Source organism: Rana temporaria, chromosome 7 (genome assembly GCF_905171775.1).
Source record: "Rana temporaria chromosome 7, aRanTem1.1, whole genome shotgun sequence".
Classification (NCBI taxonomy): Eukaryota; Metazoa; Chordata; class Amphibia; order Anura; family Ranidae; genus Rana; species Rana temporaria.
The window spans coordinates 202,860,637-202,883,650 of record NC_053495.1 but is presented as its reverse complement, the minus strand read 5'-3'; the positions used below and the strand labels follow the sequence as shown (position 1 = coordinate 202,883,650).

The 23,014-nt window shown below is 44.8% G+C and overlaps 1 protein-coding gene across 10 annotated transcripts in view; it reads right to left on the bottom strand.

The window, feature by feature from the left end:
- Positions 1 to 23,014, bottom strand: part of DAB1 (DAB adaptor protein 1) — an 815,805-nt gene that overhangs the window by 446,542 nt on the left and 346,249 nt on the right. The window lies entirely within an intron of this gene.

Here is a 23,014-nt window from a genome sequence, read left to right as displayed (position 1 = left end):
ACTATCCCAGTTTAAATTCCCTTGTCCCTTGAAGTGTTAGTCCTGTGCTGTGTCCTGATATCTCAGTGTGAAGTGCTGCTACTAATGCTGTCCACCTCTGCCCTATTGTTGTGTACAGATGACTCACCTGCAGACCCTGGGCCAGATTCTCAGAAGAGTTACGACGGTGTATCTCAGGAAACTCCGTCGTATCTCTGTTTTTGGCCCCGGGTATCTATGTGAGTGATTCCTAGAATCATTTTCGCATAGATACGGCCAAGATCCGACATGTGTAAGTCACTTACACCGTCGGATTTTAGATGTAATGCGACGCCGGCCGCTAGGTGGCGTTTACGTTCAGTTCTCATTTGACTATGCAAATGAGCCTGATACCCCGATTCCCGAACGAATTTGCGTCGCGTAGTGGTCGCTTACGTCGTTTCCGTAGGCGTAAGGTTACCCCTGCTATATGAGGGGTAACCTTACGCCAGTCCCGTATGCCATGTTAAGTATGGCGTCGGGTCTTTTTCTGTCGGTTACGTCGTTTTACTAAGTCCGCGAATACGACTTTACGTCAATGACGCTCACGTCGGCGTCATTCACGGTTTCCGTCGTGAGCTGGAGCATGCGCAATGGGCTCTTTTTCCACCCGGCGCATGCGCAGTTCGATCGGCGCGGGGGCGCGCTTAATTTGAATAGAAGCTGCTCCCTTTGAATTACGCGGCCATACGCCGGGCCATTTACACTACGCCGCCGCAAATTACGGAGCAAGTGTTTGGGGAATACGGCACTTGCTCCAGTAAGTTGCGGTGGCGTGGTGTAAATGGCTTACGCTACGCCAACGCGGAATCTTAGAGAATCTGGCTTCCTGTGTTTACATGCAAATAATCGTCATTCATATGTAAACAGCTGAGACCGGCAGCATTCATTTTTAAATAAAGGCGGCATTCATATGTATATCATGCCCCTCTGCAGTGAAGAGACACTGCTGTAACCCCTAGCAACCAATCAGTGAGCAGTATTACTGTACAGTAATCTCTAGCAACCAATAAACAAGAAGAAATCATGTGCTGTAACCTCTAGCAACGAATCAGTAAGCCGTAATGTGTGCTGTAACCTCTAGCAACCAGTCAGTAAGTGGTAATGATATGCTGTAACCTCTAGCAACCAGTCTGTAAGTGGTAATGATATGCTGTAACCTTTAGCAACCAGTCAGTAAGTGGTAAATATATGCTTTAACCTTTGGCAACCAATCGCAATCACTGGCCTGATATGATACAGTAAACTGATTTTAAGTCTAGCTGATATTTATTGTATGTCTCAGAGCAGGTGGGGAGCAAAATTGCATGGAGGGGCCCCCAAATAGTTTTTTGACCAGGGTCCAATCAACATTAAAGACAGCCCTGGTTGTCTTGCAAAACAAGCATGATTCAAGCCAAAGCAGTGTGCAGTACCACATTTGGCCAGAGGTGCGGGAGCGCCGGAGCCGTTTGGAAATACGCAGAAAAACTTGGAAATACTATGTGGAAACTCGCTTTGATATGCAAATTCTTTGGATTACGAGCATTCTCCTGGAACGCATTATTCTCATAATCCGAGGTTCCACCGTATTTCCGAGGCTCTCTCTGGCCACATGCAGTGTTGCAAGCCATAGAAGTCAATGCGGAACAAATAATTTTCGTTTCCATTGACTTCTATGGGGAAACTTGCTTTGATATGCAAGTGCTTTGGATTACGAGCATTCTCCTGGAACAGATTATGCTCGTAATACGAGGTTCCACTGTATTTCCAAGGCTCTCTGCCCCCCCCAACTCTGACCGCATGCAGTATTGAATTGCATGCCATAGAAGTCAATGCGGAACAAATTATTTTTGTTTCCATTGACTTCTATGTGGAAACTCGCTTTGATATGCAAGTTCTTTGAATTACGAGCCTTCTCCTGGAAAGGATTATGCTCGTAATCCGAGGTTCCACTGTATTTCCGAGGCTCTCCAGCGCCCCCACCTCTGGCCACAGCTGGTATCGCATGCCATAGAAGTCAATGCGGAACAAATAATTTTTGTTTCCATTGACTTCAATGCAGAAACTCGCTTTGATATGCAAGTGCTTTGGATTACGAGCATTCTCCTGGAACGGATTATGCTCGTAATCCAAGGTTTCGTAATCCAAGGTTCCACTGTATTTCCAAGGCTCTCCGTCGCCCCCACCCCACCTCTGGCCACAGGCGGTATTGCATGCCATAGAAGTCAATGCGGAACAAATTATTTTTGTTTCCATTGACTTCTATGGGGAAACTCGCTTTGATATTCAAATTCTTTGAAATACGAGCATTCTCCTGGAACGGATTATGTTTGTAATCCAAGGTTTCATAATCCAAGGTTCCACTGTATTTCTGAGGCTCTCCAGCACCCCCACCTCTGGCCACATTCGGTATTGAATGCCATAGAAGTCAATGCGGAACAAATTATCTTCGTTTCCATTGACTTCTATGCGGAAACTCGATTTGATATGCAAGTGCTTTGGAATACGAGCATTCTCCTGGAACGGATTATGCTCGTAATCGGAGGTTCCACTGTATTTCCGAAGGCTCTCCGGCGCCCCCACCTTTGGCCACAGCTGGTATCGCATGCCATAGAAGTCAATGCGGAACAAATTATTTTTGTTTCCATTGACTTTTATGGGGAAACTCGCTTTGATATGCGAGTGCTTTGGATTACGAGCATTCTCCTGGAACGAATTATGCTCGTAATCCGAGGTTCCACTGTATTTCCAAGGCTCTCCGGCGCCCCCCCCCCTCCAACTCTGACCACATGCGGTGTTGCATGCCATAGAAGTCAATGCGGAACAAATTATTTTCATTTCCATTGACGGATTATGCTTGTAATCCAAGGTTCCGCTGTATTTCCGAGGCTCTCCGGCGCCCCCACCTCTGGCCACAAGCGGTATCGCATGCCATAGAAGTCAATGCGGAACAAATTATTTTCATTTCCATTGATGGATTATGCTTGTAATCAGAGGTTCCACTGTATTTCCGAGGCTCTCCGGCGCCCCCCCCCCCCCTCACCTCTGGCCACATGCGGTATTGCATGCCATAGAAGTAAATGCGGAACAAATTATTTTCATTTCCATTGACGGATTATGCTTGTAATCCGAGGTTCCACTGTATTTCCAAGGCTCTCCGGCGCCCCCACCCCCCACCTCTGGCCACAGATGGTATCGCATGCCATAGAAGTCAATGCGGAACAAATTATTTTAGTTTCCATTGACGGATTATGCTTGTAATCCGAGGTTCCACTGTATTTCCGAGGCTCTCCGGCCCCACCCACCTCTGACCACATGCGGTATTGCATGCCATAGAAGTAAATGCGGAACAAATTATTTTAGTTTCCATTGACGGATTATGCTTGTAATCCGAGGTTCCACTGTATTTCCGAGGCTCTCCGGCGCCCCCACCTCTGGCCACATTCGGTATTGCAAGCCATAGAAGTCAATGCGGAACAAATTATTTTCGTTTCCATTGACTTTTATGCGGAAACTCTATTTCATATGCGAGTGCTTTGGAATGCGAGCATCCTCCTGGAACGGATTATGCTCGTAATCGGAGGTTCCACTGTATTTCCGAAGGCTCTCCGGTGCCCCCACCCCCCACCTCTGGCCACAGCTGGTATCGCATGCCATAGAAGTCAATGTGGAACAAATTATTTTTGTTTCCATTGACTTTTATGGGGAAACTCGCTTTGATATGCGAGTGCTTTGGATTACGAGCATTCTCCTGGAACGGGTTATGCCCGTAATCCAAGGTTCCACTGTATTTCCAAGGCTCTCCGGCGCCCCCCCTCACCTCTGACCACATGCGGTATTGCATGCCATAGAAGTAAATGCGGAAAAAAATATTTTCATTTCCATTGGCGGATTATGCTCGTAATCCGAGGTTCCGCTGTACGTGAATTGTTCAATAGAGCAAAGTGGACCAATTCCTACCAAAGGATCTCCGTAGAAATCTTGACATGGATGAACTCTGTCTATTATCATGCAGCCCCCACTTCCATTGGTTGGCAGAGCTCCATAGATAAACCAGAGAACAAAACATCACACTGAATTTGAATTTCAATCACAAAAAAAATAGTTTTTTCAGGTTTTAGGTAAAAGTTATCCACTCTGTTTCTTTAAAGGTCTTTTAAATCATCTGACGAGAGAACATCCTCCGCTCAGGACAGATAATAAAATGAAAAATTATGTTCCGCTACTTCCTTAACCTCGTAAAAGAAGGATTGGGTTGTAAGAGAAGTAAAAGATGAATGGGAGAGTTGGAATAAAAGGGTAATTAGATGGATTGCAATCCCATAATTCATTTTATCACTTTTTTTTTTCTTTAGAAATCCTAAATTTCTGTCTGTAGCGTTGAGGCCGGATGAAGAAGAGTGATCTGTCAATGCTGAGCGTGTTCAGGACTAGAAGGCTTGAAGGACGGATCAGATAAAAAGGATGTGCAGACCCTTATATCATTCATCCTTCCATTCAGCGACCCGCTAACAAGATGTTTTAATTTGCTTTAAAAAAAAAAAGAAGAAGAAGAAGAAGAAGAAGAAGAAGAAGAAGAAGAAGAAGGGCCTAAAAGTTTTAGAGAAGAAGTTAGGTCGCACTTTTTCGCTCTACATCGGTAAAATCAAACACTATAGAAATATTTAAAGCTGAACTCCGAGTACATCAACGTATCATTTAAATATATTCCGCAATCGCCACAAAGGATATAAATCCAGTTTGTGCGCATCGAAATGCCTTTGCAAACCCAGATACAGCGGAACCTCGGTTTAACCGCTTCAGCTGGTCAACGACCGGGCCACTTTTTGCGATTGGGCACTGCGCCGCTTTAACTGACAATTACGCGGTCGCGCGATGTGGCTCCCAAACAAAATTGACGTCCTTTTTTTCCCCACAAATAGAGCTTTCTTTTGGTGGTATTTGATCACCTCTGCGGTTTTTATTTTTTGCGCTATAAACAAAAACAGAGCGACACTTTTGAAAAAAAAAATGAATATTTTTTACTTTTTGCTATAATAAATATCCCCCAAAAATATATATATAAAAAAAATAGTTTTCCTCAGTTTAGGCCGATACGTATTCTTCTACTTATTTTTCGTAAAAAAAAAAATTGCATTAAGCGTTTATTGATTGGTTTGCGCAAAAGATATAGGGCCAGATCCACGAAGACTTACGACGGGCGTATCAGTAGATACGCCGTCGTAAGTCCGAATTCCCAGCCGTCACAACTTTAATCGTATTCTCAAACTGAGATACGCTTAAATGTTGCTAGGATACGGCCGGCGTAAGTCTCCTACGCCGTCGTATCTTAACTGCATATTTACGCTGGCCGCTAGGGGCGTGTACTCTGATTTACGCCTAGAATATGTAAATCAGCTAGATACGCCTATTCACAAACGTACGCCCGGCCGTCGCAGTAAAGATACGCCGTTTACGTAAGGGGTTTTCAGGCGTAAAGATAAACCACCAAAAACATGGCGCAGCCAATGTTAAGTATGGACGTCGGAACCGCGTTGAATTTTTCAAATTTTACGTCGTTTGCGTAACTCGTCCGTGAATGGGGCTGGCCGTAATTTACGTTCACGTTGAAAGCATGACGATTTGCCAACGACATTTGGAGCATGCGCACTGGGATACGTACACGGACGGCGCATGCGCCGTGCGATCGAAACTTAATTTACATGGGGTCACAGTTAATAAACATAAAACACGCCCACAGCTTCTAAATTTGAATTAGGTGGGCTAACGCCGGCCCTAATACGCTACTCCGCAGTAACTTTAGACGCAAGTGCTTTGTGGATACAGCACTTGCCTCTCAAAGTAGCGGCGGCGTAGCGTAACTAAAATTCCACGGAGCTACGTGGATCTGGCCCATAGCGTCTACAAAATAGGGGGTAGTTTTATGGCATTTTTATTATTATTTTTTTTTTTTTACTAGTAATGGCGGCGATCTGCGATTTTTATCGGTACTGCGACCTTGTGGCGGACACATCAGACACTTTTGACACATTTTTGGGACCATTGGCATTTTTTTAGCGATCAGTGCTATAAAAATGCATTGATTACTGTAAGAATGTCACTGGCAATGAAGGGGTTAACACTAGGGGGAGATCAAGGGGTTAATTATGTTTCTTAAAGTGTGTTCTAACTGAAGGGGGGTGGGACTGACTAGGGGAAATGACAGATCGCTGTTCATACATTGTATGAACATACGATCAGTAATTTCTTCCCCTGAAAGGACCGGAAGCTGTGTGTTTACACACACAGCTCCCGGTTCTCGCTCTGTCACGAGTGATCGAGGGTGCCCGGCGGTGATGGCGCCCGCTGGGCACTGGCATCAGCACCAGGGGCGAGCAGGGGGCACGCGCGCCCCTAGTGGCTGCAGAGCAACATCACGTTATATTACGTGTTTTTGCCCAGCCGAGCCAACCTGCCGCAGTAAAACTGCGGTGGGCGGTTGGCAAGCGGTTAAGAGTAACACGGTTAATGAGCGTTTAGATTTGCGAGCAACTTTTTTTTGCAAGATGAGCAGAATTCAACCTACTAGGGTCTGCAGTACCGTATTTGGCCTGAGGGGCGCCGGAGCCGAGCAGAGCCGAACATCGACGATCGCAGCCGGTCGGGGCAGTTCGGCAATGCTCGGAAAGACACGGAAAGACTCAGTTTCCGAGCCTTTCCAACATCAGCCGACGTGTCCTCGGGCCTTTCCAGACCTTTCCGAGGCTCTCCAGCGCCCCCCCCCCCCCCATAAGGTATTGCATCTCACTGAAGTCAATGTGGAACAAATTATTTTCGTTTCCATTGACTTCAATGGGGAAACTCGCTTTGATATGTGCGTTCGTTGGATTGCGAGCATTCTCCTGGAACGGATTATGCTCGTAATCCGAGGTTCAACTGTATTATCCTGTGAAAGTAGTAATGATGTTATCACTGTGCTGTACAGAGTGCAGCGTTGTGGGAGGGGCCACCCACTACAGAAAACTACAGGAGGGAGCAGAGACAAGACCATTCACCTTGCTTATATATGCCCTTGTCTTATCTAATGTCACCAGATACCCGGCCATCTAGTGACAGAAGAGAGAAGTGCAGCAATTCCAGAATTAGGACGAAATCAATTGACCTCCTACCATGTATCCACGAAGATAAGCCAGAGTCCTATATTAATTTTGGCAACAAAAGACACAGTAGGGCTTATTTTCGGGGGTAGGTCTTACCATGTAATGTGATGTCTTCTCTCCCCCTCTCTTAATTGCGGGGAAGAGAGCTCCTGCGGGTGTTTCCCCCGAAAATAAGACCTTCCCCCGAAAATAATACCGAGCGTTATTTTCCAGGAAGGCTGCAATATAAGCCCTACCCCGAAAATAAGCCCTAGTTAAAATTCTTGTAAAAATAAGACCTAGTAAGAAAATAAGACCTAGTGTTATTTTCCAGGAGGGCTGCAATATTAGCCCTACCCCGAAAATAAGCCCTAGTTAAAATTCTTGTAAAACCCTATAATCCACTCTATTACAGTATTATATAATGTACAATGTGTGTGTTTCTGTAACATAATTGTGCCAAATACCTTCATTATAGCGCCGATCTGCGCTTCTGTGACCCGCCGGAGCTCTGTTACCCCTGTGTGTGTGTTTACAGAAACACACACATTGTACATTATATAATACTGTAATAGAGCGGATTATAGGATTTTACAAGCATTTTAAACTAGGTCCCATTTTCGGGGTAGGGCTTATATTGCAGCCCTCCTGGAAAATAACGCTAGGTCTTATTTTCAGGGTAGGTCTTATTTTCGGGGAAACACGGTATCGATTGGCCAAGGCAACTATCACTTGGCAAATAAATTTAATAGAAACCCTGCCTAAATATCAGGGAGCTACACAAGGATCGAACTAAACAATGCATTCAACTCCTATACAATCAGGTGGGCTCTTCATGGCTTCATGGCTGTTGGCTAATCTACGGAGATTGTACAGAGATCCTCCAATCAGATTGTGAGGTCCATGGCCAGCTTTACTCTCCAGCTATTGAGCATAATGGAATCAGTGTCATGTTGCATAGTAATAGGCCTTCATTGGATATCGCCTCCAATTGAGAGATACCGTTTTCCTTTAAAAGTTCATATTAAATTGCCATTATGAAGCCCCCTTCCCGGGGCTCTCTTCATTTTCCATCCTTGCCAAAATTTAGGGAACATTTTCCGAGGCTTCTAGAAATATCCTCTAATGTTTGTGGCAAACTCAGAGCCGAAGAGCTAAGCCGATTGGACGTTTGGACTTTGCGCGATAGTTTTTACTGTCACTAATGCGAGAGCTGCAGGCACTACATGGCTGATGGAGCTAATATTCATACATTGAATTAACTTCCAGTCACATTACATTAGCCCAGTTAATGCTAATGAAAACCGCCCGACGTCCTCCGGAGCCAGCCGGCACGGTTAATGCTTTCCTTTAAACAGTGATATTGGACTCTAAACGTCACGACGCGAGCTGACAGACGCATCGTTCCAGTCCTTTTTACAGGTCCGGCTGAATTATGGAGGAGTCTGAGGGAAAAAAAAGCAAAAATTTACCTAAGCAAAGCCATAGCCGGAGTCTCATTGCCGCCATTGTTCACCTTTAAAGTTAACAGATTACGGTTAAATTGCCCGGCCGTCTGCCTATCTCCTCGCTCGCCCCATTTTGCAGAATTGCGCTGTACAAATTGTTCATTACTTTCGCCGTTAATGGAGACATCCACTTCATTCTTCATGTCAGGGGAAGAGACTTTGCCGGGATTAAAATAATCAGACTGGAGACAGGCGGAAGTTTTAGGAATGTGTTAACCTTTAAGATTGGATCGTTACAAGCTGAACTGCCTTAGCTGATGCCCCGGAGCCTCTATGCGTCTTAAGGTAATGGATGGTAAAGCCTAAAACCGAAATAGCAGCTTGCTCAGGGAGCCCCCTCTGGCAGCTTTTGGTATGACAAGCGTATGACAAGCGTAGGATAAGACAAGCGTAGGGTATGACAAGCGTAGGGTATGACAAGCGTAGGGTAAGACAAGCGTAGGGTAAGACAAGCGTAGGGTAAGACAAATGTAGGGTAAGACAAGCGTAGGGTATGACAAGCGTAGGGTATGACAAGCGTAGGGTAAGACAAGCGTAGGGTAAGACAAGCGTAGGGTAAGACAAATGTAGGGTAAGACAAGCGTAGGGTAAAACAAGCGTAGGGTATGACAATCGTAGAGTATGACAAGCGTAGGGTATGACAATCATAGGGTGAGACAAGCGTAGGGTATGACAAGCGTAGGGTAAGAGAAGCGTAGGGTAAGAGAAGCGTAGGGTATGACAAACGTAGGGTATGACAAGCGTAGGGTATGACAAGCGTAGGGTAAGACAAGCGTAGGGTAAGACAAGCGTAGGGTATGACAAGCGTAGGGTAAGACAAGCGTAGGGTATGACAAACGTAGGGTATGACAAACGTAGGGTATGACAAGCGTAGGGTATGACAAGCGTAGGGTAAGACAAGCGTAGGGTATGACAAACGTAGGGTAAGACAAGCGTAGGGTAAGACAAGTGTAGGGTATGACAAGCGTAGGGTAAGACAAGCGTAGGGTAAGACAAGCGTAGGGTAAGACAAGCGTAGGGTAAGACAAGCGTAGGGTAAGACAAGCGTAGGGTAAGACAAGCGTAGGGTAAGACAAGCGTAGGGTAAGACAAGCGTAGGGTAAGACAAGCGTAGGGTATGACAAGCGTAGGGTAAGACAAGCGTAGGGTATGACAAACGTAGGGTAAGACAAGCGTAGGGTAAGACAAGTGTAGGGTATGACAAGCGTAGGGTAAGACAAGCGTAGGGTAAGACAAGCGTAGGGTAAGACAAGCGTAGGGTATGACAAGCGTAGGGTAAGACAAGCGTAGGGTATGACAAGCGTAGGGTAAGACAAGCGTAGGGTAAGACAAGCGTAGGGTAAGACAATCGTAGGGTAAGACAAGCGTAGGTTAAGACAAGCGTAGGGTATGACAAGCGTAGGGTAAGACAAGCGTAGGGTATGAGAAGCGTAGGGTATGAGAAGCCTAGGGCATGACAAGCGTAGGGTATGACAAGCGTAGGGCATGACAAGCGTAGGGTAAGACAAGCGTAGGTTGTTTTTGTTGCCCTTTTTTTTGTGTAGCACCTCCTAGTGTACAGCCGTGGCCAAAAGTTTTGAGAATTACACAAATATTAATTTTCACAAAGTCTGCTGCCTCAGTTTTTAGGATGGCAATTTGCATATACAGTAAAACCTTGGTTTACGAGCATAATTCGTTCCAGAAACATGCTTGTAATCCAAAGCACTTGTATATCAAAGCATTTTTTTTTACAGGGTATTAAAGAGAAGAGAGGCGCCTCTAAGTGTAGCAATAAGTTGCTAAATGTTGTACCTTCATTAAATGTAATCATATTGCTACATTTAGAGGCTCCTCTCTTCTTTTTTATACTGAGTTGTGACATGACGCTACTCTTATATCAAGACATCGCTTGTATATCAAGGCAAAATGTATTAATGCATTTTACTTGTTTTGCAAAACGCTCTCAAACCAAGTTACTCTCAAACCAAGGTTTTAATGTACTCCAGAATGTTATAAAGAGTGATCAGATGAATTGCAATTAGTTGCAAAGTCCCTCTTTGCCATGAAAATGAACTTAATCCAGTGTTGCCAACCGTCAGTATTTTTACTGGCAGCCAGTAAAAAAACTGGCAATTTTCTTCTGCCAGTAAATGCCAGTAAAAGTAGAAGGTTGTCAGTAAAAAATATGGCTGTGACACTCGGCTTGGTCCGGAACTGGCTGAGACCATCGGAGGCGGTGCCTGAGCATGTCGTGTGATGTCATGGTGCAATGGAGCCAAGCCATAGCGGCCAGAGCCTCGTGGGCGGGCCTTCAGTATGGGAGCAAGGCAGGCTGGGACCGGGACCATCAGTGCTGTTTAGACTGGAGTGGACTGGAGGGACCCCTAGGCTTGGAGAGAGACTGTCACTGGAACTTGTTGTGTCAGTGAAGTCTCATCATCATTTGTGCTGGGAAATGCCTGGAAAAACGTGGCTGTGCCAGTACATTTTGGATGTTGTGTCAGTAAATTTCAATCTGGTAGGTTGGCAACACTGACTTAATCCCATAAAAAAACATTTTGTGAAGAAGGCTTCAGGGCGCCCAAGAAAGTCCAGCAAGCACCAGGACCATTTCCTACAGTCGATTCAGCTGCGGGATCTAGTGGGAAATTCGAGATGGTTCCTGTAAGGACTGCGCAGGCGCAATCCTTGCCGACGGAAATCTCCGAACCTCGGCCAGCATCCAGGCTCATTCCTTAACATCCCCATAGATTGGAGGATGTTAAAAAAAGAGCCAGGAGGCCGAGTGAGCGGAGCGAGCCGTCCGAGCGAAGCCAGGACGTGAGGCCGACTGGCCACTTTCCACTTTCCTCAAATTCCACGTCGCCCTGGATGCCGCCTGCGCAGCCCTTACAGGAACCATCTCGTTAGCCGGAACCATATCGGCAGATCACTGGCACTGCGTTCCTCCAAGTTCCAGCTGAAAAAAATCCCTGACTATAGGTATGTAAATGTATCATAGCGGGACTTCATTGTTCCGGCGCTACCTTTGGATTTTTTTGGAGCAAACCTCGACTTTAACGCATAAAATATCAAACATGAATACAGCCTGGTCTTTGTAGAGATGGCACCCTCTGTCTGTAACCAGCATAGATATGTTTGATAAGGAACTGCCATGTCCTTGGCCTTTCATCCCGCCACATTACATCCATTGTCCGCTTCATGAAACTGCGCCCCGCTTTCCAATTCTTCTAAGCCGCTCGATTTACCTCGATGAAAGCTCTGTAGCCAAGACCCCCGAGCGCCCAAAACCAGTTCCAAGCCCCCCTGCAAACTTTTATCAGGATAGAAGGTAATTGAAAAAAACGGCTTCTTTATTTATCTGCGGCACAACACACAATGAACGCGCGGCATGACCGGCTTTTTTAATCCTTATTAAATATCAGAGAAGATTCATTTCTCATTGACAAGGACCTAACAAAATACCAACTATTCAATGCAGTGATTTGAAAAAATCATCACGGGGCTCAATGAAAAGAAAAAAAAAAAAGCGGCAGAGTTCATATAAAAAGAGATGCAAATTGTTGGCTGGACTGCGGAGGTGTCAGAAGAGCGATATTCCATAAAATTGTAAATGTTTCATTATCATAAGAAAACTGGCCGGTGAGAGCGAACAGAATAAAATCAAAGTGCACAGAAGGTTTGAAATGATGTTTTGAAGCCTTAATGTGTCTCTGTGACCCGCAGAACACGATCCTCTATAATACTCCAGAGCGGGCGGGGAACTGGAATATGACACAGCTGTGCTTATTCAATAGGACCATGCAGGGAGCCAATCAAATTATGGTATTCTAGAATTAGATCAGCTAAATAACAGTATATGGGGGGAAAAAAAATTATAATAATAATTATATATATATATAATCGATATATATAGATAGATATAGATATATTTATAACATACAGTATATGCATATTTTATTTAAAAAAAGATAATATGCAAAAAAATCTAAAATAAAGGCCTTTCTTTATTTATTTAGTATTGCTTTATTTTATATATCTATACAGTACAGACCAAAAGTTTGGACACACCTTCTCATTCAAAGAGTTTTCTTTATTTTCATGACTATGGAAATTGTAGATTCACACTGAAGGCATCAAAACTAAATATAAAAATAAATAAAATATATTTCATATTCTAGGTTCTTCAAAGTAGCCACCTTTTGCTTTGATTACTGCTTGGCACACTCTTGGCATTTTCTTGATGAGCTTCAAGGGGTAGTCACCTGGCGCAGCACCCCATAACTCTCCTTCTTGGTCAAATAGCCCTTCCCCCGCCTGGAGGTGTGTTTGGGGTCATTGTCCTGTTGAAAAATAAATGATGGTCCAACTAAACGCAAACCGGATGGAATAGCATGCCGCTGCAAGATGATGTGGTAGCCATGCTGGTTCAGTATGCCTTCAATTTTGAATAAATCCCCAACAGTGTCACCAGCAAAGCACCCCCACACCATCACACCTCCTCCTCCATGCTTCACGGTGGGAACCAGGCATGTAGAGTCCATCCGTTCACCTTTTCTGCGTCGCACAAAGACACAGGGGTTGGAACCAAAGATCTCAAGTTTGGACTCATCAGACCAAAGCACAGATTTCCACTGGTCTAATGTCCATCCCTTGTGTTCTTTAGCCCAAACAAGTCTCTTCTGCTTGTTGCCTTTCTTTAGCAGTGGTTTCCTAGCAGATATTCTACCATGAAGGCCTGATTCACACAGTCTCCTCTTACCAGTTCTAGAGATGTGTCTGCTGCAAAAGGTGGAAGAACCTAGAATATGAAATATATTTTCAGTTGTTTCACACTTTTTTGTTATGTATAATTATTGGATTACATTACGTTAACTAAGAAGCATCAGGCCTTTATTTATAAAAAAATGCATATTTTTTTAAAATAAAATATGCATATACTGTATGTTAATAACGTATCTCAGTAATATTAAAGTAGATCTAAACTAACCCCCCAAAATTCACTTATGTTAATGGTATTTAAACATTTGCTTTTTTTATTTTCAATTTTTTAGGAGGCTGTAACACACAGAGTACAGGGGTCAGGAGTGTATAATGCACAGAGTGCAAGGATCAGAAGTGTGCAATGCACTGAGCACAAGGGTCAGAAGTGTATAATGCACAGAGTACATGGGTCAGGAGTGTGTAATGCACAGGGCACAAGGGTCAGGAGTGTGTAATGCACAGAGCACAAGGGTCAGGAGTGTGTAATGCACAGGGCACAAGGGTCAGGAGTGTGTATTGCACAGAGCACAAGGGTCAGGAGTGTGTAATGTATAGAGCACAAGGATCAGAATTTCTTTGTTTAATGCACAGAGTACATGGGTCAGGAGTGTGTAATGCACAGGGCACAAGGGTCAAGAGTGTGTAATGTATAGAGCACTTGGATTAGAAGTGTGTAATGGACAGAGTGCAGAGGGTCAGGAGTGCACAATGCACAGAGAACAAGGATCAGAAGTGTGTAATGCACAGAACACAATGGTCAGGGGTGTGTAATGCATGGAGCACAAGGGTCAGGAGTGTGTAATGCACAGAGCACAAGGGTCAGGAGTGTGCAATGCACAGAACACAAGGGTTAGGAGTGTGTAATGTATAGAGCACAAGGATCAGGAGTGTGTATTGCACAGCACAGAGCACAAGGGTCAGGAGTGTGTAATGCACAGGGCACAAGGGTCAGGCGTGTGTAATGCACAGAGCACAAGGGTCAGGAGTGTGTAATGCACAGGGCACAAGGGTCAGGAGTGTGTAATGCACAGGGCACAAGGGTCAGGAGTGTGTAATGCACAGGGCACAAGGGTCAGGAGTGTGTAATGCACAGGGCACAAGGTTCAGGCCAACACTGGATCAGAGTGTGGCTAAGCAGCCGCTGTCAGGTATTCAGGAGGAAATCCTGTTTTTGTTTTTTGCTTTTTTTTCCCAGTGTGACTAATGTGTCACACCCATGACCCCAATTCTATAAAAATGTTTTTCTGCAATGATTAATATAACTGTGTGATTTTTTTTTCTCTTGCTGATGTAAACCATCAATATATCCAATATTTCGCTACAATTTATTATGTTTTATTCAGCCTGATGAAATGTATTTGATTCCGATTCTTATATGTCCAACAAAGTCTTGCTCCATAAATAACTACAAAATTAAGTTCATCCTTTGAACCAGTTAAATGCTTCACAGGCGTAACCCCCTCAAAAAGAAATGAGCACATTTTTTCTTGTAATATCGTTATCAAGACCATTTTTTATTAAGACAGTGCCAGGAACCAATCATTTTTTAGTATTCTGTAGTCAGAGCAGTAAAGAAAGTGCTCCTGATTGGCTGAAACGGGTTATTGCCTGTTTTTTACTGTCTCCAATAAGCCCGAATGAGAAAACGTAATTGCTTTTTTTTTTTCAGCTGAAATTGGATCAAAGACCTTTGGTGCTCACCTAATAAAATATTCGAAATTTGCAGAACGGAGCGGGTCATAAATTAGGGCTTCCGGTCTGATGCTAAAACGACTTTGCCGATTTTATTACTACAAAGACGAGCGTTTCTCTAGCGGGGTGGGGCCCATCACATACCTAGGTGTGAGCGCTATTAGTATATGCATCCTTTATAAGTTTTCCAGTCTTGTATGGCGGTCCTATGAATAAACTCAGCAGCTGTTACAGGCCATGAGATAAGCCAAAGTCATGCATAAACAAAATGCTCTTTATGAAGGGGCAGCATTTTCTGGGCTATTTGTCTTGGCCATTACCGTTAACATTCTCTTTGGCCTTTTGAGGATCTAATCATGAATTCAGCTCTCATTATTGCCTGCAATATTGAAATGAATAAACAGAATAAATCCAATTTATCTGGCTCTACTTTATGCCCCAGTGGCACAGAAGGAATTACAATAAGAGGAGGAAGAGGACATACACATATAAAATGTTAAGTCTGTAAAATAGCAAGCTTAACACAATAGTAGGGGCATCTGTTGCACCCCATAAGGTTTTATTAATGAGGCGTGGCAACAATCCATATCAACAAATCAGAATACAGCTGTTAAAGAGGACCAGCCATGATTGGACAGATTCAACTGTACACTGGTATCACTAAATCTGGCATCAGCCTATGCACAAGTTAATAGTTAGGGAGTCTGATGAACCTACTGTCAGGGCCGGACTGGCCCACCGGGATAGCGGGAAAATTCCCGGTGGGCCGGCCACTTGGCTGCTCCTGGAGCTACTGTGTAACCAGAGGTGACAGCTGACTAATGCCGCGTACACACGATCAGTCCATCCGATGAGAACGGACCACTGGACTGTTTTCATCAGTTAACCGATGAAGCTGACTGATGGTCCGTCGCGCCTACACACCATAGGTTAAATAACCGATCGTGTCAGAACGCGGTGACGTAAAACACAATGACGTGCTGAAAAAAACGAAGTTCAATGCTTCCAAGCATGCGTCGACTTGATTCTGAGCATGTGTGGATCTTTAACCGATGGTTGTGCCTACTAACGATCGGTTTTGTTCTATCAGTTAGGAATCCACCGGTTAAATTTAAAACTAGTTGGCTTTTTTTTAACCGATGGGTAAATAACCGATGGCGCCCACACACGATCGGTTTTGACCGATGAAAACGGTCCATCAGACCATTCTCATCGGTTCAACCGATCGTGTGTACGCGGCCTAAGAGTTATCATGTCTCCACTGAAGCTTTATCACCAATCCTTGTTTCCACAACAACCCAACATTTTCCAAGTCCAATTGTCACAGAGACAGAAAGTGAGGAGAAATCTTCTGAACAGGAGCACAGATAGCAAAACAAAAGTTACAGGGGTGTTAACCCTTCCCTATGCTATCCAAAAAACGTAAAATATTTTTTTTTGTCTGGAGTTACTTTTAAAAAAAAAATGTACCTTCTTGTTTGTAACCCTGGGGTCCTGTAGTAAGGGAGGACTTAAATACACTCCCAGCAGCCAGCATCAGGTACAAACTGATTACTGGGATCTGCTGGCTGGACACCGAAACTACAGCCTTCCACTTTGGGAAGCACAGTGCCACCAGCAGGTGATCCAGGTCCTGACACAAACTGACCATTGTCAGTGTAAAGGATAGAGGCCGTGTGCATGGATGTGTTGTATGCATATTTGTAATACTCTGTGACGTTTTTGTTTTCCTACAGCTGTAATTAGCGGCTGGTGCTGTATATTTTAGGGGGGCGGAAAACGACACTCGTCGCCAACCCACCCCATGGATGGTCGGCCGCTCGTGCGTCCCCCCCACCAGCCACGCACTTACCCCATCTCCTTCCCTTATCTCCTCCTCAGTGGCTTCACCCTGCGTCTCCAGCTTCCTCCTTAGCAGCTTCCCTCCTCCTTTCCTCAGCGGCCATTAAAAACCCAACTAAAATCCATGCGTCTGGCGCCCTACATGTAGTTTAGGGGCCGGGCGAATGAATTAGGGGGGCGGGGTCCCTGCGCCCCTAATGGACGGTCAGCCACTGGTTGTAAGTAATTTGTATGTAAAGCATTCTTGTCCGGTAAAAGCACATTTATATACTACAGAGGTTTATGCTTCCTTGCTTTTTTTCTTTTAAAGTTTATTTATTTTTTATTTTTTAGTCCACTGAACAATAAAATATTTTCAGTTCTTGTCATTTTTCATTTCCAAGTAAACTTTTTTTTTTTATCAGGAAAAAATATATTTTCAAAACTTTTCTTGTTGACCCGCACAAGCTATAGTGCTGCAATGACTTCATGTCCTTGTGTTTCATGTTGACGAATTGTCGAGATGTTACGGATAAACTGTTTTCGCTTTTATTTGTTTTCCATTTTTTTTCTTGCTTTTTATTTTCTTCAAACAAACATGGGGTAAAAAAGGGATTTCAACGCGCACTGAACACATTTCAGCCGTCTTTGCTGGTGCTGGAAAATAAAAGGCTTTAGAAGTAGCCTATTTTACCGCAATGGAAACAGTAACAGATTCAAGGATATTATCATAGTAACAAAACTGTGATATTATCTTATGATAAAAGCAACCATTATCCAAGCACAGAATATCACTGACTATCCAAAAATAACTTGTATCATAAAAACACACAGGCCCGGACTCACAACGGAGTTACGACGGCGTATCTCCGGATACGCCGTCGTAACTCTGAGTGTGCGGGGTCGTATCTATGCGACTGATTCATAGAATCAGTTACGCATAGATTTCCCTAAGATCCGACCGGCGTAAGTGTCTTACACCGTCGTATCTTAGGCTGCATATTTACGCTGGCCGCTAGGTGGCGCTTCCGTATATTTACGCAAGGAATATGCAAATTAGGTAGATACGCCGATTCAGAAATGTACGTCCGCCCGGCGCTTTTTTTTACGTCGTTTACGTTAGGCTTTTTCCGGTGTAAAGTTACCCCTGCTATTATGAGGCGTAGCCAATGTTGAGTATGGACGTCGTTCCCGCGTTGAATTTTGAAAATTTTACGTCGTTTGCGTAAGTCGTTCGCGAATAGGGCTGTATGTAAGTTACGTTCACGTCTAAAGCATTGACGATTTGCGGCGTAATTTCGAGCATGCGCACTGGGATTCTTTCACGAACGGCGCATGCGCCGTTCATAAAAAACGTAAAAAATGTGGGGTCACACTAAATTTATATAAAACACGCACACATCATCCACATTTTAATTAGGCGGGCTTACGCCGGACCACATACGTTACGCCGCCGTAACTTAGGGCGCAAGTTCTTTCTGAATACGGAACTTGCGCCCTAATTTACGGCGGCGTAACGTATCTGCGATTTTTTGCTGTTGGGCCGGAGTTGCCCTTTATGGGCCGGATTCACAAAGAGTTACGCCGGCGTATCAGTAGATACGCCGAACGTAACTCGGAATCTAAGCCCGTTGTAAGTTTAGGTGTATTCTCAAACTGAGATACACTTAAACCTAGCTAAGATATGAAGGCCTGCGCCATCGTATCTTAGAGTGCAATTTTTCCGCTGGCCGCTAGGTGCCGCTTCCGTTGATTTCGGCGTAGAATATGTAAATTGCTAGATATGCCGATTCACGAACGTACGCTTGCCCGTCGCAGTAAAGATATGCCCTTTCCTTAAGAGATACACCGCGTAAAGATAAACATGCCCCCTAGGTGGCGTAGCCAATGTTAAGTATGGCCGTTGTTCCCGCGTCGAAATGTGAAAATTTTACGTCTGGACGTAATTTACGCTCACGTCGAAACCAATGACGTCCTTGTGGCGTACTTTGGAGCAATGCACACTGGGAAATTCTACGGACGGCGAATGCGCCGTTCAGGAAAAACGTCAATCACGTTGGGTCACCAAAAATTAACATAAAACACGCCCCCTCATCCTCATTTGAATTACGCGCGCTTACGCCGGCCCCATTTACGCTACGCTGCCGTAACTTAGTAGGCAAGTGCTTTGTGAATACAGCACTTGCCTCTCTGACTTACGGCGGCGTAGCGTAAATACGATACGCTGCGCCGCCGTAACGTTGCGCGCCCCTACCTGAATCCGGCCCTATATCTGCATTTCCCAAGCTTAATCCTCTCCAATCTCGCCCATGCATATGGTTCCAGGGACTTTTAAGTCTCCGGCGCAAAATATGGGCGCGATTCAAATGGATTTTACACTCCAAATATTCAATCAGATAACGCCGGGAGCTCGCATAATGAAGCCTTGTGAGACGCTTCTTTCAAAAAACTAGAAAATACTTTTCAAAGCGCTACACGGAAGCCAACATAGTAAAAGGATTATATGAGCAATCTGTGCAGACAACACCTGTTGGCTGAACGGCGGCTGATAAGGAATTCTCAGCGCTCAGCAAAATTAGGTATTTTCCAGCGTAAAAAAATATTTCACTACTGACAAAGAGCCGAGACGCTAAAAAAAATAAATATATATATATATATATATATATATATATATATATAAAACAGGGGAAAAAACATGCGTGAGATAGATTGCCTTTAAACGATTCGCATGTGCTGTAAGCGGATAGACGGCTCCGTTTTTTTTTAACAGCAAACAAAACAATTTTCATGTATCAACAAGGTTTCTGCAAGATAAGCTTTACTAAAAAACTGTGACCAGATACATTGTGTATATATATATATTTATCTCTACAGACCGCGCTGTCCTCCTATCAGCATTGTACAAACTCAACTGATAACATTACAAGGTGGCGATATTTCCTTTGCAGTTCTATGCCAGAAAAATAGGCTTTGTGTCCGTTTCAAAATGTTCCTGTACATAAAGATACATTTATATTTTACCGAATTTCTAAAAGTTGCTTGCGGTGACATATTCATACTAATTTAACCACTTCCATACCGGGGGGCACTTACGCACCTTCCTGCCCAGGCCAATTTTCAGCTTTCAGCGCTGTCGCAATTTGAATGACAATTGCGCGGTCACGCTACGCTGTACCCAAACACATTTTTTATCATTTTGGGCCAGATTCACGTAGAATCGCGGCGGCGTAACGTATCCTAGATACGTTACACCGCCGCAATTTTTCATCGCAAGTGCCTGATTCACCAAGCACTTGCGATGAAAACCTACGCCGGCGGCCTCCGGCGCAAGGCGGGCCAATTTAAATGGGCGTGTGCCATTTAAATTAGGCGCGCTCCCGCGCCGGACCGACTGCGAATGCTCCGTTTCTTAACTCCCGCCGTGCTTTGCGCTCCGTGACGTCATTTTTTTGAACGGCGACGCGCGTATCGTAATTCCGTATTCCCGGACGGCTTACGCAAACTACGTTATTTTTTAAATTTCGACGCGGGAACGACGGCTATACTTTATAAAGCAATACGATTGCTGTGTAAAGTTAAGGCACCAAAAAAACCGACTAACTTTGCGACGGGAAACTAGACTAGCGGCGACATAGCGAACGCGAAAAACCGTCGGGGATCAACGTAACTCCTAATTTGCATACCCGACGCTGGTTTACGACGCAAACTCCCACCAGCGGCGGCCGTGGTACTGCATCCTAAGATCCAACAGTGTAAAACAATTACACCTGTCGGATCTTCTGGCTATCTATGCGTAACTGGTTCTATGAATTAGTCGCATAGATAGAAACAGGGATACAACGGCGTATCAGGAGAAACGCCGTCGTATCTCATTTGTGAATCTGGCCCTTTGTTCCCACAAATAATGCTTTCTTTTGGTGGTGTTTGATCACCTCTGCAATTTTTATTTTTTGAGCAACAACTAAAAACAGACCGAAATGTTTTAAAAAAAATAAAAGTTTTTATTTTTTTGTAAATAAGTAAATTTTCTTCTTCAATTACGGGCACTGATATGGCTGCACTGATGGGCACCGATAAGGCGGCACTGATGGGCACCGATAAGGTGGCACCAATGAGGTGGCACTGATAAAGGTGGCACTGATAGGCGGCGCTGGTATGCGGCACTGATGGGCACTCATAGGCGGCGCTGATGGGCACTGATAGGTGACACAGATGGGCATTGATAGGTGGGCACTGATGGGCATGGATGGTCACTGAGAGGTGGCACTGATGGACACTAAGGCCGCGTACACACGACCGGTCCATCCGATGAGAATGGTACGACGGACCGTTTTCATCGGTCTGAAGTGGCCTGATGGTCTGATGTGCGTACACACCATCAGTTCAAAATCCGATTGGGTCAGAACGCGGTGACGTTAAACACACGACGTGCTGAAAAAAGTTCAATGCTTCCAAGCATGCATCGACTTGATTCTGAACGTGCGCGGGTTTTGAACCGATGCTTTTCTGTACTAACCATCGGTTTGGACCTATCGGGCAGCCGTCCATCGGTTCGATTTTAAAGCAAGTTCTCTAATTTTTGGCCGAAGGACAACAGACCGATGGGCCGTACACACGGTCGTTTTGGACCGATGAAACTGGACTTCAGGTCGTTTTCATCGGTTTGGACCGACTGTGTGTACGTGGCCTCAGAGGTGGCATTGATGGACACTGAGGGGTGGCACTGATGGTGGCATTGCTGGGTATCACTTTTTTAAATGATTCCTATGTTGTGCCCATGTTGCCAGTCAGTGCCCATTTGTGGGCACTGATTGGCATCTATTGCAAATATTTTTTTAACATGTGGATGGCCATGTGGTACATACCTGGCCATCCACGTTGCCCCCTTCCCTGGTGGTCCTGGTGGCTTTCCTAGTGGTACTGCCTGTACCCCCCTGATGGCGGCCCTGATGGCGTGCACACTTCAGTATTACATTTGGATTGCTTGCACACTAAACCCTTTTCTTACACTGGATGGTCTTCAAAGGGTTAGTCCGTCACTTGGCACCCAGCACATACCAGGCTCACACTGAGCGTGCTCCGAGGCGGCTTCAGTGTTTAATAATATCTCGCAGAGCCATTATTAAATATCGATCCCTCCAATCCCGAGTCTTCCCGCTCAACTCTGCAAGATATTATTAAATTCCTAAGTAACAGGCTTCTATAATATGGCGGTGCAGAGGGCAAAGCCAAAGTGCACGTGAATCAGAGCAGCCAGAACTTCGTGCACGGAAGTCGGACTAGTAAATCAGTAAATCATGAATTCTGATTGGCTGCTCTGTGTTTACTTTGGTTTTCACTGGACTGCAATATTAAACCCCTGAAATTAAAAATGAATAACGCATGTACCGTATATACTCGAGTATAAGCCAACCCGAATATAAGCCGAGGACCTAATTTTACCACAAAAAAATGGGAAAACGTATTGACTCGAGTATAAGCCTAGGGTGAGAATGCAGAAGCTACTGTAAGCGGAAAAGAGGGTCAACAATACCCATTTGCACGCCTCACTGTGCCAATTGTCACTGTGCCCATCCTCACTGTGCCCATTGTCACTGTGCCAATCCTCACTGTGCTAAACCTCACTGTGCCCACCTCAAATGCAGCCTCACCAGCGCCCATCAAATGCAGCCTCACCAGCGCCAATCAAATGCAGCCTCACCAGCACCAATCAAATACAGCTTCACCAGCGCTCATCAAATGCAGCCTCACCAGTGCCCACCAGCCTTACTTCCATTCATTCGGGAGTCGGGACAAAGAAACAGTCCTCTGACCCTATGTGCGAATGGAGCAGCGGCTGCCTGCTGAAGCTGAGACTTGGATGCTTGCTGCAGAGAGAGGAGAGTAAGAACACCAGCAGCCAGGCACCCTAGGCAGCAGTGCGCCCTAGGCGGCTGCCTATTTCGCCTAGTGGTAGCACAGGCCCTGGTAACTTGGCAATTATAGGGTTAAATCAGGTGGTGGGAAGACGACATATTGCCTCTTCACCGCCTTTCAAATGTCCTATGAGAAGTGAACCACTCTTTAGAGGGTACTACACATGTGAATGAGCCTTAAAAGCCTGCTTTAACCCCTTCTACAATATATAGG